The following is a 15,675-nucleotide window of genomic DNA, read 5'->3' on the forward strand; positions in this document are numbered from 1 at the left end:
CTTTCGAAGTCCTTAAATCTAGCTCTTGCTGAGGATCCAGCGGTTCGCTTCCTGAGAGTTCAACTGACAATAAAGTAGACCACCGATTCGACAAACAGAAGTTTTCTTTATGACTTAGATGTGGGTTTGTTCATAATGGATGACAGCCAGTCTTTCGTTTTAGTTTGAAAACGATATACTATAGTTCGCTATGACGAGTTAGTTGTTTTATTCTTGTCAAAAACTGGCTTTCGTCTTGTGTTAAGAGTAGCGGATGGACCGCAGGTTGTTAGGACAAAAATTTTTCCTGATTGAAACGCACTATCCTCATACATGTAGTGGGTTATCCAAACGTATTGACTATTTTTTAGCTAGATCTGTTCGTCTTTAGACTGCTAAGATTTTTCGTGATTATTATTATTTTCGTGATGAGTAGTAACGTGTTTTTTTTGCTAAACTTAGGTACACATAAGATGGCTTAGGTTTGAAATCAGACGTAGACACACTTCATTAGACGCTGTAACGAGCCAGTCGTTTGAAGTAATGCATAACTGAGGTAGTACTTAACTTAGACTTTTCCATTTGAGCGCACCAAAAGACAGGACCGTAGATGAAACACGAAACATTTAGTACGTTAAGCTGACAGCGACTCATCAAGAAGTTGTTCTGCTACAGCTGCTTTGAAACTACAACAAAAAACGGTCCGGCTCTACTTTATCCATGCCAATAGCGTAATGATTAATTCTCTTCTACTGCCACTTCTTTGAATATGAAAACAATGAATTGACAGGGAATCAAAGTGACGGAGCAACAGTCAGGTGGGCAGTAGATCGAAATCTGTTTCGATCTTGTGTTCTTTAGGCAAAAAAAGTACAGTCGTATGAATGGTGATTTATGGAAGGTCAGTTGGCCCGTCTGTGGGAAAATGTAATTGATCATATTGCCTGCGGATGTTTCCAGTGTCCTGTTGCATGGTACTAGTACGTGCGTGCAAATACATATCATTGCCAGAAGTGGATACGAGAGACGATGCGAAATGCGCGCCGACCGCATGAATCTCCTACGAGAGCCATAGGACACTCGTACCATAAGACTGAACACAAGCTGAAACCCTCTGTTTTCTGTACTAAACTAATTATTCTATCAAATGCGTAACCGTCATATACGAGAGCGACGATTCCAACGAAAATGTAAGAGAAAATAACTGACTTTTAGAGTGATACATAATACTAGAAGGCTAGCTCCTTCGAAGATCATTGCACCAACGAATCATGCGTCCAGTTTAGACAATCCCTCTCGTCCCCAAGTTAATTAGGCGAACACGTCACTATAGGACCATTACAAGGGTACCGTCTTGTAGTGTGGACCACATGTTTATCATTGTATATATATATATATATATATATACATGTTTTTCCCAGAAATCTTCTAGGGGCAATTTGTACAATGGCTCATAGAATGATTTAGTTTGACTAAACTTACCAAAAATTATACGAAACTTGTCAACGAGATCGGCCGGTTCTCTACTTGGTGCGCCCCAAAACAAATTAGAAAAGACAAACTACTTGCAGACGCAACAAATTTTCTTAGACGTGACATCTTCCAGACGTATCAGATGATTCAGGTCCGTCAAAAAGCCTGGAGCCTTAAACTGAGTAGAGAAAATATCTCAACATCGACTAAAATGCTTATAGGACAGTTAAAATGGAACTATCTTAAAGTGTAAACAAGGTACCATACTTACAAGACTCGTTCCCTCTGACTTCAAAAGTGTAGAAACATGCGTGTTACATACTAAATACTTTGAACCGGTGACCTACATCTAGGGAATATCATTATGTTACAACATGTCAACCAAAAAGTCAGGAATGGTAAGGAAAATTAAGAACTGATTTTTACACACTGCAGCCTAACTTCATAGGACGTTTAAAAAAGGTGGGAAGGGCTTTAAGCACTCTAGCCGAATACTTGATTAGGCCTCTATGAGTTTAACAGTTACTTGCAGCCAAAGTATTTTTATTACCATTCTGCCAATCAGTTGTCAATTCAGGATACTGGTATTGCAATCAGGAAAATCTTCTAAGTGTGTCTCAATGAATGGTAGATGTTCAACTCTTCAACAAATAGCCTACGGCCATGTAAACCTGTTGCAAACTGTGTAACCGGCAACACCTTAAGATCAAAGTTTACTTTCGAGTGTAACAACAGAAACTTCTCCACACCAATAATCTTGTTAAAGACTCTATATATAATAAGCTATATGAACTTCAGAGATGTTTCAGTTTGGTAATGCTTCTAGTTGGAACCTCTTCTCTCAAAATAGTCTATATGCCCGAAGTATTTAATTCTTTACACACGTAAATAAATAGCTCATTTGGAATCATTCTATAACATCTATAGTCGACGATTGTTGTCATATTGCTATAGTTGTTGTTGTTGTTGTTGCTTTGCCACGTAATCCTTTTCTGAAAAAAGTTCCTCTCTTATCTTGCTAATGTTACCCCACCGCTACCTACGTAATTATGGTTAGTATCCTATCCATAGTACGTATACTCGATGACAAGGCAGTACGTGCTACCCCTAACGCTTCCCATCCTGTTCTAGATGGTAGTCTGATCCTTTCGGCACAGGCCAGTCATAACCCTGTTGCGGAGGTAAATCCGTGTATGCGTATTCAACGGTGCGTGTCTAGGTGGCGTCGGAACTCCACCGTCGCTGACGTCTCGCGCTGTTCTCACTCTCCGCAAACCTCAAAGCAGCTGAGGAAGCAAGGTTCGATGTAAACGACACCAGGGTAGAGTTTCGCTCTGGCTCTCTTCAATCGTTTTCCTATTCCTCAGCATTTCGACGCTCTTTTAGTCCAGCCAGGCTGCCAATTGACCAGTGGTATTACGAATCTTTTGCACTATCCATTAGTTGGCTAAAATCGCCCCTTCCATAGATTGTAGGCATGTCATGGTCTATCAGCGCGATCCGCATTGGGACTGGGGACGCTGAAGGAAAGGGCGACTGTTTGGTCGAGACAAGGCTCAAGGCTTACGCGCATAATACGGAGTGTCAAAGTTAACGGCTGTCTGTCTCAACCCCACAATGAGGCTGGTAAAAGAGTTGAGGAGCTATAAGAAGTGAATGGACCTATTAACGAAGATCGGTCGTGCAGCCATCTCTGCTCCATTAATTTTACCACAGCATCTATGAGAGGATGGGAGATTCGCAATCGCCGTTTACTATATTTAGCCCGGGGTGCGTATATTCGGTATGTTTGAAGGCGATGACATCATTTAAACAAGTGAAATATTGGGAATAATGGTAGCCATGCATACTTCTATAAACGATGAAGGTTTTACCATCAGCACTCTTGATAATAGTATCACACATTGCTAGATTAGTTCTAGGTTCGGTCCAACCTGCCGTATAAACTAGCAAATTGTAGTGAACACACTGTTATAATGAAATGTTAATTAGACATTGTTATTGGACGTTATTATAATATTCAAATTACATTTACGGATACCGCGTTTTACTCCTAGATATTTTCTGCATATTTAAATCAGTCAGTGTTTATTAATTACATAAATACCCATTAAGGTCATGCCACAGTCACATTTCCTCGGTGTGATCCTAGATCGATTTTTGTTTAACTACTACTTCGACCAAAATGTAGGCCTTGAATTTTCAACAATTCATCTTCAGAAACCTTTGATGATATCCTATTTGCATTTTTCTAGACGGCCTAATACCATTCAGCGGTGCTAAAACCACTATGCCTGTAATAGCTACACCATACTGGGCTAACACGTCGACACATCGGTTACATGTCCCCGAATATATCGAAGGAGAAAAAAATCCGAAAATTGGTGTCCCGCTTTCAGAAACGTATTTTTTTCGCTTTTACTCCTTCTCCCTTGCTCCTTGTCTCTGCAGAGAGAACACGTCTGCTCGTGTCGGCCTCTTATTTCAAAAAATGTTGTTGATGGCCAGTACAGGCTGGTTCAAGCGTTTCTTACTCGCATATCGTCGACGACAAGCTCCCGACGTTGTATCCGTCTAATCGTGTACTTCAGTGAATACGCGTGGTACATACCAATTGAGAGGTTATGGACGACCGTACACATTGAACGCCGTAAACGACTAATCTCGTACAAACTGGTGACAATTTCAGAACACTCAATATTTTATCCTCTTATGGTGTCCTTATACTTCGTCGCTTTGGTCAGCTCATTTTTTACGCTCTGAAAAGTTTCGAGAGGGGTCAGAAGAAGGACAGAGCAAAAACTTTTTGGCCGGTACACGATGAAACCCACAAGGTTTCGGTGATACTAAAGGCGTTAGACGGAGACATTGCGCTCGTTTCGAAAGTTCTTAATTTCAATAGCTCGAATATGCGCAAAACAATCATTGATGTTCGCCGTATCTTTAAGTTTGTTCGATTACATGTTACGTAGATAATGGGGAACGCGTTCCACTTTTGATGAAGTAAACTTGCAGTAGTTGAAAGCATCGAACGCATCATAAGTTGATCTGTGAATGCGCATTTAGTGCATGGGGTTACGTTAATTATAGTACTTGATATTCACGCCTCGAGCTTGACTTTCTGGCCTTGAGAGGCTGCTTTCTTAATCAATGTCGAAAGGCTTAATCAGTTCGTAGCGACATATATTATATAATATCTACCAATTATTTACCTTTGATAACACACGTCCAACAATTTGATGCATTTAAAAATACGCAACAGCAAAACCAATGATATGTTACAAAACCACGTAAGATTATATCCAAACGATGACCTTGCACTGTCACCACTTGGGTTATTACCAGTTCACCGGAAACCCATTGCAACAGCATAAACGATAAAATCAACGCCCAATTTGTCAAAAATGCCACGAATCGTTAACGTATTAGAGAATATTTTTCAACTACCAAACAGCTCGCCGTCTTTACGTCCATTATTGCCCCCGATTTTTTATGTTGATCGACCTCAAACGTCTCTTATTATCGTCACCTGATAAAAAGAACTGGCGAGTCCTTTCGCCTTTACTAACTTTTTCGGTTGGTGCACTCATTTCTAGTATGTATTATATCTATATGGGGACAAAAGTTATTTTACATATATATATACACCACCAGGTGTACATATGTCACATACGTAAAAAAAAAATACAAAGAAAACTCTCAGGAGGCTTTGTTCTACCATATGTAGTGAATTTTTTCTTAATATCTCATCGCTTTAGACCAATTCCATGTTCACACATAAAGAAACAGCGCGTCTTTCGAGTAAGTCAATAGAGGTGTTTCCTGATACGGCACTCTAACCTCCCGGGATGACCTAACTGGCTACGATTTAAACCACTTCTGCGACGTGAAGCAAATGTCACGGTCCAGATTTTTCAGCAGCCGCCGTCACCTTAACGCGTTTTTCTCTGAGCTCGCTAACACATCGCCGTTATTAGGAGTCATTTCCGTGATGTCGTGCAACCTTTGTTATACTCTAATATATCGGCCTTTTATAGCACGTCCGTTTAAGTTAATTGGTTCTTGTCTCTCTTTCCCTATTATTTCTTTCGGCCTATTCCTTTCTCCCTATAAAAGAAAAAGAAATTAAAAGAGATTAGAAACAGTGAGTGAAAGCGTTGGTACTGTTCCAATGTTTTTTCCTTTAAGGTCAAAAACGTGGCGGTTGTACGAGGCCGTAACTGCTGACCTAGATTAGCAGGGCAAAGAACAGGAAGATACCCACGGCCACAATGTACGTCTAGGTACGCAATGGATGTCAATAACATGGAAATCTGTGCGAATCATTTAGGTGGAAGAAATAATAAGTGTTTTGCGGGTCGCAGCTGGAGCATTCGCAAGTCGATCTGACTGTGGGTTGGGGTGGTCATGATGGGGTGATAAAAAAACGAAGTAGCGAATACATTCGAAAGACAAGGACAAAAGATAGCACTAAGTACGAAATAAATGGAACTCGGGCTGGTAAAGACTAACGAAAATTGTCATTTTGATCATTTTCAGTGGTAACATGTAGGAGTACGTAGTTGTATCATTTCATTGATCGGAGTATCGTTTTCTTAGTGTAACTTTCGTCTGACACTAAAGAGCACATCAGGCCAGCAACGGCACCATAAGGGACATACAATATGAATCAGTTTGGTGCTCGTTGAGGATGCTTTTTCTTTGGAATGAAAAGTCTTCAGGCAAACAGCCCATCTGACGCAGATCGAAATTCTCCACGATCAGCAGATCAATCACTTGATTTGCTCGATGCTAATCAAATGTATTTTAATAAAATGAATCGTAGGAATGATCCTCTTTGAAGAATATCTTTACCTGATCCAACTCTGGCATGTACTGGACCGAAACACCCTGATCTATTAGTACCATATTATTTCACAATGACCGTAAGGACGACATTTTTACGCTGTACATATTACGGCTACATGAATCATTTAGATGAATTATGTATCGCTTTGTTTCAATGAGAGTTTGGGTACGTCGTTTCGGATCAGTGTGATTAGTGCGTCAACTCTGGCTTTCAAAAATGACTTAGTACCCTAATACCTGTTTTACCCATTTGTCTTTCTGAGAGACCAGTAGATTAATACAGAGACGCACGCTATGACACGCACACAGACGTACGTTAGTTCAGTCCGGGTTGTCTAAAGTCACAGGATACAGCTGCTGTGAACGGCGTCGACGGCCTTGGCTATGGTTTTATCCTATTAATGATTCTAGTACTACTACTATGATAAACAGTAGGAGAAAAACACTATATTAAATGAAATTTACAGAACCGACAGTAGGTTTGTTGTAATGAAGTAAGATACGAATTACTATTTGAGCAATTAGAAAAAGCGTTGTAGCGTAAGGAGCACCGACAGACGTGGCGCTGCCAACGGCAGGATTCGTTCCCTATCCTGGAGGTCGAGCGAAGTAGGTTCATGTAATGCTTTTTGTTGAAACGTTGATGAATCGTCGCCTTTCATGAGCCAGTTGCCGGAGAAGGTGCACACTGAAGCTGGGATGCAACACGCGAGTGACCTCTGAAGCCGCCTCTGCTCGACTAACATTCAGTGCGAAATACGCTGCCGTGAGTGGGCGACTGACGACAACTTTGGCGGCCGCCACGGGTGACTTTGACCGTTAATTGTCAACGGTGAGATCACCGATGAAGAACTGACGCGTTACAGATTCTCGCGTGAAATGAAATTGCAAAGGCGCTAAGGTCAAGGGGATCACAAAGAGCCAAACACGCCTCTTGATGAAAAGAGGTAACATCAATTTGAGACACGTATGTTAGATGGTTCGTGATAATGGTAAGGTAGGAATTAGATAGTCAAGGGTCGACAAGAGCCAGGCGGAAATGAGAAACCGTAGGGTCGCGTGGGCTGGGGGACACCGGCGAGGTTTACAAAACTTGGATGTATTCAGGGTTTGGGCATGTGCAACGATAATGTAACTTTAAGAAAGATCTGCCATCAGACATTTAAATACAATCTGTACATAAGTAGTTTTGAATGGTTGCGCCCGTAGTAAATACGCCAAAAACTATTAAGCAGGTCAAATGTAGGTTATATTAACGTACCGGCTGACGATAAGCGTGTATTCAGTAGATTTTCAAAAATGTACGCGGCTAGACTGGTAGACACGACAAAGTGAAGCGTACATAGACATCGGCGAGACAAAAGCTAGAGCAGAACACGTATGATACGTGTAGCATTTAGAGCTTTACTTGTAAAATGAAGCATTTTAATGGCGATGGCTTATCGGATCAGTTGTTCGCTGCCATCGCTGACGGTAGTGATAAACACATTCCATCATTATTGCCGGCTAAACGCAGTATTTATATATGCCACTCCAGACACGGCATTTCGTCATAGTTCCAGAATTGAACCAATCAATTCTTCTCTTAGTTATCATTCCTAAGTCTTCCATAATACTTACTACTCGCGCATTCTTTAACAATGACACGATATAATTAGATCTCTCTATAGGAACATTCCAGCGTATAGAAATAAAGTTATATTATCCTCTTGCCTATTTCGAGCTCCGGATATTTTTGCGCAGAAGCAGCGCGTAACGTTTACGCTTGCCGCGTCGATTCAATGGATATTAGGAGAATCATCAGTAAGTCATACTGGATGCTATGAATCACTTGGACCTTGCACGTACTTTAACTCACTTAAACTTGCCATTTCATCATAGAAAGATTAGGGGACAACAGCAGTGGCAGCAGCACTAGTCGCTATAGGAAATTTTGGGTAAACTTTCATAAATGCCCCAGTGCCACAAAATAGCATTTCCACAGTAGGAAATCACTTGTACACTTGCCCTGGGCGAGACACCTCGACGCAAATTAGAATGGTGTGCAATTCCTGCACACCATTCTAATTGCGCACACAATTGCTTGCCTATATCGTCAAGGGCAAACAACTTTTCCTTTCAATTGGAATTCCGTTTTTCTTCATTATATACTTGTGTTTTACAAAGCTATAAGCTCAGTTTTACCCCCAAATGTAACTTCGTTAATCAGAAATTGCTACACCCAGAAAATGGGCAAGTATAAACTTATTTTTCACGAGTGCACATCAACTTTACAAGTAGCCTGTATAGATAACTTTGGAATTCATTAAACGGTCTGGTCAGGTGTGCTTTTAGAGAGCTGATTGCGCGTGGGAATAACTCTCATCGTAAAACATTTTTTTCTAACTAACTCAAATTTCACGTCGTAGCTGCATAAGGAGCCTCTGCTGAAATCGTCTAACGCGGCATCGGGCGCAGAAGCTGGCTAATTTTCTCCTGAATAAAATAAGTTCATGTCTTTAGCTAATTCCCTTAATCACCGCTACCTTACAGTCTACGGTCAGTGTTCGAAGCGACACTTAACTTGCTAGGTTAACTTGCAACATGATCCGACTTAGCCCAATTTCGGTTAACAACATAAATATTATGCTTAGAAGAAACTTAAATTTTATCCTATGATAATAGACATGCAGACGCAGCAGTGTTTACAGACCAGCCGATAAATAATAGGATCTGAATTTATCTCTGCGAAATGTACATTTAAATAATTAGGGTGCTGGGCGCTGATGCAGGAGACGTGATATACCGTCATTACAAGCATTACATTAATGAAGTGGGTGTGACTTTTTTTTAGAGGTCGGCGAAAATCTAGGGGTCAAATATTACAGAAGCGAACAGGAGCTGGAGAAGAAGAATAGATATATAGTGGTATCCACGATATAATAATGACGCCATGGATTCAAAAAGTTATATTGGATATTTAAAAAGATATATTGTGACATATTTAGTTCAGGCGGTCCCAAGAGTGCTTACGTATAGCATTCGTTCTAAATGTTGTCAGTGTAGGATTCGGCTCAAAGTATTTGTTTTTGTTATCAAGCGCTCCTTAACGGCCTATTGTAAAACTATTGTTAAAACCTTTCATCAAAAGCGTCTTTCTCGTTAGTTAGCGTATACATGCATTCTACGTCCTCCTTGACGTCTATATTTTATTTGTTTTATATACGTGACTCCCGCGACCCGTAGGCAACTGGGTTAGTAGATACGCTAACGACCCGTGCTCACACCCGTATCACTCATTTAATATCAAAACTAGGGATTTCATCCAAAATCCGAGTTGTACACTCTGGATTGAAATCCACCGTTACGACCATTTCTCTACAATTCTTTCGTACATGCCTTGATGTGGTCAGGTTTACTTATCGTTTGTACAACTTGGTAGCTTTAAGGTCTTACGACATTCATCGTGCTAGGGACTGCGCGGGAACCCTGACTGCGGTGCGGCTTTCCCTTGAGATGCTGAAGAAACCCGTGCTTCTTATGCGTCGACTCTTTAATAGTTGTCCTTTTGCAGATTGGGGCGGCGTATAGCATGATGCTATCCATTACGGGTGCAAAAAGGCAGGGTGCGTTGTCTAAGGCCTTCTTGGTCTGCAGGAGCAGGCGTCGACAAGCAAACATATCGGAAAGCATCTACATAGGTAAGAGAGAGAGAAATGCTTGCATCGCCTTGTGCAATGTATCTTGTGGAGAAGCTAATGAGGAACATCGCGCCTTGGAAAACCTCTTAACGACAAGAAATAACCTATACCGTGCCCTAGATACAGTACAAGTTATATTATTATTAGTGTTATTACGGTATTCCAAGAATCTGGAGATATGCCACCATCAAGGAATAATGGCGTCCGGCGACGCTCGATCGCGGTCTATCGTCGAAAAATAATATCGCTGATATTAAATTGTCATACTAACTGGCCAGTTCACCCTGATCCAACTTTGTTGAACAATTTGTCGCAAATTGCCATGTCTAAATAGACAGTTAAACATTTGATGGGAATATTGGAGCATTTCCTCGTATGGTTGCTCACAGACCCAACTTAATCAGTTTAGCCTAATTTTTCCTGACAGTAGTAGGTCGTTGAAATTGGCCGTCGTCAGAGCTTCACTTTAGCACCCACTCTATCAATAATTATGTTATTATCATAGTCTTCAGATTAACAGATTTTGGAAATAATCAGTTCAGTGCTGACAGCGTAGGTCTTTTGTCGTGGACAGCGCGATCAGACGAATTTTGGCACAAATTTTTCGCGCCAGGGATCAGTTGAGGTGGGCATTACTAAAATATCTTTAATATATTGAAGTGCACAATGAGGTTGGATTAACCGATGATTCGTTTGAAGTGTTCATTATGCTTGGCCTCATATTGTAGTTAGTCATTGGCCACGCGCCAAACCGGTCGTAATTAGCGATCAACGGCACGAACATACGTGATGAACCCCGTGAGTGTGTGCAGATCCACTCAATTCAATTATATTCGATTAGAATAAAGTGGAAAACCACGAAAAAACAATTTGCAAAAACAAATCAACGTCCAGTTTAACGTAGGATACAAGTCGTAGCACCGCAGTTCTCAAATTGTAACCTCGCATCGATTTTGGCCCACCGTCATATCCGTCCAGGCGAAGTTTATAAGCCGCAAAGACCCAAAGAATTGGCGACACACTTTACGCGAACCGTTATTAACGGCCTGTGGGTAGACCACAGCTTCGTCGGTCAATCGGGAAGGCTACCTTCATTTCAACCTAATTCGTTTCTTGGCATGACCTAGAAATTCAGGCTAGTGTCGATCTCGAATTAAGGATAAGAAGAAAGAAACGGGACAATATATACGTATCGAGGAAGTTACTTTTACAAAAAATGCTTGCATGGGATGGCTTTAGTTTGTTTAGCTGGACTTGATGGACCTATACCGTTTATGTATCATGACGCGAACAGGACTGACCGTCGTAGTTTTTTGTGGTATACTGTATACAATAATGTGCATATACGATCGGCTCAATTCCAATGTGATTTCAGCCATATAAGTCGGGAGGACGACAATGTGACTGTAGTACAAATTATAGTATGGGTGCATCTAGCCGTATGCAGGAATAATGGTCAATTGAACACTGCACAAATAAAGTTACTTGTGCAGGGTTGTCTATGTGCGCCTGGTACCATTAATATAACTATTATTATTGAGCGGCCAATTAATAGTTTCGATTAAAAAATGAATTTCTTAATAATTGCTTATCCAAATCCAACGAAGTGTTTATTAAGGGGGTGGAAAGGTTACTTGCCCTCAAGCAGCTCGCATGTTTGTTTTTAGTTGTTCGTTATACTAATTTTATTGGAAGTACTGTATATGGAAAAATATATATGGCTCGGTCGGTCAGGGACGCGGGACGTAGACTTCAATCTGAAGTTGTTTGGCGAAAAGTTTTATTAACAGTAATTTAGGCCTATATTAAACATATCCAGTGGAAAGGCCTTCAAATCCGGAAACGCTTTGAGCGTTTATTTATAGATATAAATATCTAATCATCCTACTTTGTTTTCGTACAGAATAAGATAGTCCCAGGTTAGATGAAGCTATTTGGTCACCATCCGTGTCACCGGTTACTGGGCAGCCACCTTAGTCACGAACGTCGCCTATTAGCTTAAATTCATTCTGCATGATTGATTACCAACGGGAATCGGCTACGTTCGACAAATCAGTTTGCTCGTCTACAAAGAGCAACCCTACAAAGATCGTTATGTGGTAACGTGCTAGGTCTCTGTTCGTTTTTGAAGCTAGCCTGCGGCTCAGATTGAATTTTTTCCGGCCTACTGCACAATTCATTTCTTTACCCCAGAAGCAGTAAGAGGACATCATTCTTTTTTACGCTGATGCCTGACAGACGCGTTGCCTTATGTTGTGCAGTAACGATTTTTTTCTTGCGCTCTATACCGCCGCTATACGAAACTAAATTGTGCCGAATAAATTCACAGTTGCAATACTTATTGCTTTATTGTGCCGTACACACCTGAGGCCGCTAAGCTGATTTTAAAAACGGTCAGCCGGAAAACGTTTGCTTGCGACCTGTTTCTGAACGTGACCAAACGTCTCCCGCATATATCGTACTATTAGTTGAGGCTAGTATAGAGTGAAGCTCACAAAGAAAAATCGTTTTCGCGGTTGCGAAAGCTGACAGAAGCACGTGTAAACTTTTTGAGCCGTCAAAGCACTAAAAAGAATTAGAATTCAACAAACTTTTTCGGCTGTTTATCCCACTATAGCGGAAGTCAAGTTGGAAATACGTATCTACTTGCACTAATCCTACTGTGTGAGTTGATGCCCTAATGGAAATTGCAGTAGCGCTCTAAATTTTACTCAAAAATCCAGCCACTTCCTATGAGCGAAAACAGTGTTCAACAGGACACACGTTCATGATCTGGAAACGAACGGATCCGAAGGAATGAAATGATAATAAGTATTTCGTCCCTTCCCCTATAAAGAACTATTTCACAAACATACATTTGCGCTTCAGGCTGTCCTTTGCTACTTAAATCTACTACCTCCCTTAACGCCGTATTGTTCTAGAACGAACTTAAGGTATCACAAGGCTTCTGTACTTGCTACGTTGTAACGAAACCGTAACAATATCTCACGACTGCATCAAGTGCTCTTTTACGGCTGTGAGCACAGGCCACAGGGATGCGGCGAGTACCATTTCCCCCCTCTCCCTCTCCCTCTCTCTCTCTCATCCTGCTAGCCTCTTTGTTTGAAATCCGAACATATCCCCAGTTGGACTTGTGTCTGCCTGCTGTTCGTCGGCTGTACCTTTACTCTATTCACTATTTTCTTTTCCTAACAGCGCCCGCCTCCCACCGTTCCGTTCTGGTACTCCAAGGAGCGTACGTGGCCCTGCGAATGCCCTTCGTTTTGGCAAGTTGACTTACTGGCTGGCGGCACTCCGGGCATAATTAATTACCACACATTTGCATTCGTAGATGTCTGTTCCCTTTTGTCTCGTTCCATCACACTCGTTTTTCTTCTTCTTCACTCTCTTCTCACTCCTGCCTACACCTCACTGCATCCCACTCCAAACCCTCCCTCGCCTTAGTTCTTTCTTTAACGTGCGCGGGAGCATTTTTTTTAACGAGACCGCTTCGGCGCTTCCGGCCGAATAAAAACACCGCAAAATGGCACCGCAGAGAAAAGTACAGGGATAATGTGAGAGACTGGGAATGTGCGGGAAAAAAAGAAATCACGAAACTTGTTTGGCCCCTGGAGCTTTACGGCTGGCTTGGTACCTCTTTGCCGACTTCCGTCTGGAGCGCCACTGGTGCTGCATTATTCAAATCCACGTGTTATTAGCGTGAGACTGACGAGAGCACTTACCCTGATAATAGTTGTACAGGCTACTCTGACTTACCGGCGATTGCGTAGAGAGGCAAGTTGACGTGGTACCTACAACCGGATCAGGCTTTCGGCGAAGACTGGTGAGGCCGTGTCGAGGACAGAACAAAGCAGAGCAGATTGCAACAAGTAGAATGTGCGACTGTCCATATGGTTATCTGCTGGATGGTGCCTCACTAGCTAAGCTCCACGACCTCAACATGACGATCACATGGGATTATAGTTAGCACAAGTTAGATAGTAGGAAGCACAATGCAAAAATCCTCACAAGAGTGGACTCCGCCGGGCTATGGTAAACTGCTCGGTATACAATAGATGTCTGTAACCGCTAGCTTTGCTCACTTCCTGTTAATCGGCTCAACTCGAACAAAAAACTAACAGGTATTATGAGCGTGCTAGCGTAGCACGTATTTGAACACATCAGTGCTCGCCGTTCTTATGTTTTCCAGCTGTTTGCTGCTTGAATATGATTCACTGTAGGTTTGCCTTTCTACGGGGTGCCTAATCGAACTGGTTTTCGTGCTTACTATTGCAGTAGAACGAAGCAGAATATGCTCATGTCTCACCATAGTTATCGACCAGTGTGACAAGTACGCGTCTACATGAGCGACCTTTCGTAGCACCTCAGCCTATTTATAAATCATGACGATTACGAACTTATCAGCGGATGGGTTCAGAACGGGAGTAACTTGACGCGGAACAATAAATTTAGTAAAAACAAATGTGTTTTCCCAGCATCCAAGTTTGTCCACTTTGTCACTTAATCACTTATCTTTTTCTCACTTATTAACAAACACCATCGTAGATAGCCGGGTATTTCAGATTATCTCGCCGTTGAAATAGCGGCGTAAATGACACCTGAATATGTGTTAGCACGCTATTGGCGACCTTCACAACGGAAGCGGCAAACCTATCCCCACTTGCCGATTCCCCTTAAAGTTTTCTTTGTATCATTTTTTTATTGCTTACTAAGTTTGCTTGTTCAAAAGCGCCGTGCCGCCCAAAACTTTCCGGATGATTGAAACTAACACTGAGCCTTTAGAGCCCTTTCAAACGTCTCAGGATGCGGCGAACGAATTAGCAGAATCAATCAATACTCAACACGTCTACAACATATTAGGCAATCTGGCATAATACAGCATTTGTCATGTCTACAACTTCTAGTTCCTCTCCGTCCCATCTGGCACAGTTGGCCCTCAAAACTTTTCCACTCTACTTTATCAAAAATCTCGAATTATTTGTCGCTTTCTTTTTCTGTCCAATCAACTTTCTCACGCAACTTCTCAGCACTTCCAAGCAGCTAAGCAATAAGACTGTAAACCCAACTTCTGGTCCCGTTAGCTCCTGGTTAACCGCCTGCCTAAACCCTGTCTTTCGACTTCAGCGCAACCCGGCATACAGCCGACTCTGGTTATCGTTACGCTCACGCCCGTACTGTCGTCGTTGGTGGAGGAGAGATATCCACCACAGGTGGCGCTGCGAACGTCCTAAGGCGAGGGGTGTACTCGTTTGTCGACGGAGACACGAGCCCCCAATGGACAACGATTCGGCATTGAGGGTGCTGAAAGTCGGGGGACGCAGTTTGCACAAAGTCGATGCGGTTTCATTTGGTCAAACTTTATTTGCAGTTGTTCAAGTTAGTCGTGTGTCACCTGCACTGAACATGCGTGGAACTTGTTAAACTTTCTGGTTCGGTGGGGGGAACTGAAATGTGGTCCCACAGCTCCGACGGGGTCGAAAAAAACGTTTTGAATGTCAATGTCTGTCATAAATATTTTGTTTCTCGTTACCGCACTAGTCAAGCATTGATTAGGATAGAAGACCCCCAGCATGAACTAAAACGTGATTGACTCTAGATCACTTCGGTTCGTCCTCAGATTTAATAAGGAAACATCTAATCAGAACGGCAATGATGATTTCTAGCGTAATAGAAACTCGGTAAGAAGTGGGAATAT

General features: G+C 41.9%; 1 protein-coding gene across 1 annotated transcript in view; it reads right to left on the reverse strand.

Annotated features, from left to right (window-relative positions):
* LOC111249948 (uncharacterized) overlaps positions 1-15,120 on the reverse strand; it is an 82,592-nt gene extending 67,472 nt beyond the window's left edge. Inside the window, exon 1 of the mRNA XM_086987201.1 lies at positions 13,737-15,120. The gene's annotated coding sequence lies outside the window, so the exon portion shown is untranslated. The remainder of the gene's footprint in view (positions 1-13,736) is intronic.
* Between the last annotated feature and the right edge of the window lie 555 nt (positions 15,121-15,675).

The sequence above is a fragment of the Varroa destructor genome, unplaced genomic scaffold, assembly GCF_002443255.2.
Source record: "Varroa destructor unplaced genomic scaffold, Vdes_3.0 BEIS01000004.1, whole genome shotgun sequence".
In the NCBI taxonomy this organism is placed as follows: Eukaryota; Metazoa; Arthropoda; class Arachnida; order Mesostigmata; family Varroidae; genus Varroa; species Varroa destructor.